Source organism: Nannobrachium achirus, assembly GCF_963921795.1.
Source record: "Nannobrachium achirus genome assembly, chromosome: 13".
NCBI lineage: Eukaryota > Metazoa > Chordata > Actinopteri > Myctophiformes > Myctophidae > Nannobrachium > Nannobrachium achirus.
The window spans coordinates 6106823-6108834 of NC_137833.1; positions in this window are offsets into that span (position 1 = coordinate 6106823).

Sequence of the window (2012 nt, forward strand, 5' to 3'; positions counted from 1 at the left end):
ATTACTGACTGACAGCCACAGCAGAAGAAACAAACAAAAGTCAGAGGGCATTTCTGAGCCTGTATGTGTTGATCAACCTAATTCTCTTGCTAGATGTGACAAAAGAATGTGACAAAAACAATGAAATATCCTTGAATTCAAGGTGTGTAATTGATAAAACCCCCCAAAATAATCATAGTTTAACTGGGGACCCCTCCATCCTGACGAGCACTAAGAGTTGAGGCATTACATTTTGTATAACACGGTTCTATTGTGAAAATAGCAGATCTACATGCTCACAACGCAGGGTGTTGTGAGCATGTAGATCTGTTATTTCACAATTTCTGCCTCTAATATTTGACAATTTGGCCAATGTTTAATTTTCATTTTAGAGAAATGTATACATTTACCCTGGGACCCAAACAAGTGAAAACAGCAGATCTACAAGGCAAGCTCACAGTGTTCCTTCGCGCCACATCGAGAGCTTGTAGATTGCTATATTCATTACTTCTCATACAAGATTAGGCCACAGACCTCCATTTTATAGATTGTATTTTAATCTCACTCTCAATCTAAAATCCACAGTGTTCATTTTACTCGGATGGTGTCACAAGGGGTCCCCCAGCTAAATGACTGATCTGAACCAAATGGACCATTTAGGTGTCTGTAACTCTAAGAGTGTACAAATGGAACCAAATGGACCCTTGTGGAGGTGTGTGGTTTAATGCATGCAGGTCAAACTGGGGGTCTTTGAAATGAAATGAGAACCACTTGATCTGCAGAGTTTGCAGTTCACCTAACCACCACCAGATGGTGCCAAATACCTTTCGGGTTAACGGAGGGCGTGTGAAAGTCTCAGATTTCAGGACATAACTACACAACTGACACAATGAGAACAATGGATTTGTAAAGTGCTTGTATGGCATAGAAGTTGGAGTTATAAGTACCAGCCAAGGGGAATAAGGCTACTCATTTACGATGTCAATCAAGGACATTGGACTGTAATTTTAAAATAACTACTAGTCTACTACAAAGTACAAGCACAACCACACTAGGCTACTTTGATGGACAATAAATGATGTCAAATGTTTCACACACAAATGCTGCTCCTGCCTCTATCGGATCCTGACTAGCACTTCTGAAAGCCCTGTTGTCAAGAAAACTTCGCTAACTAATCAGTCCTAATTAAAGGATTTAGCATTGCAATATAACACAATGAGTTTGACTTCACAGAGCACTGTCAAATCCTGACTGTAGGACTGATCTTCACTAGTAAAATAAGAGAAAGATGAAATGCTTTAATGTAATTGCACATTAAAACTTAACTCCACTCACACAGCTTAAAAGCATAAAATTAAAACATAAAAATATTTGTATACAAATAAAACATAGCCTATAACAACCACGGTCATTAATAGTCAGTCAGATACAATTAAAGAAAAAGTAGTCTAATTATTGTGCAATTTAGCAAAAAAAAGTGGATAACGTGGACTGATTGATTACTTTATTATCAGTTTGCAGGGGGGAAAGCGCAGAAAAGTACAGTTCAATATCTGCTATAAAGATGAATTAAACCCAATAAAACACTATGGGTGGTTTCCACATGGACACTCAGTAAAATCTTTACTGTTTATTTAACTGTAGCAGGCCTATATGTCACCAAATGGTCCTTTATGGATATAATATGTAACTCTGAGAGACAGCGTAGGAAAGGAAAGGAATGGTTCCATTTGGTTCCATAATTCGTGCATACTCTAAAATCCAATCCAAACTCCATGATGTGGACATTTAACGGGTGTGGGCAGCGCACGGTGTGCACGCTGCACGGCGGCGCGACCTCCGAACTCGGGCGCGTCATCCTGCGTCATTTTGCCGGGAACGCCGGTACCACGTGGTTTCCTCGCCGGCTCCGCTCCACCAATGCGGTGCGGAGCAGACAGAGTGCGTGGTGATTCATGTTCATATACTTCCATAGAGAGCAGCGTGCACGCAGCATTACGCACACAGCAGCAGCAGTAAGTTAGTTAGTAAGA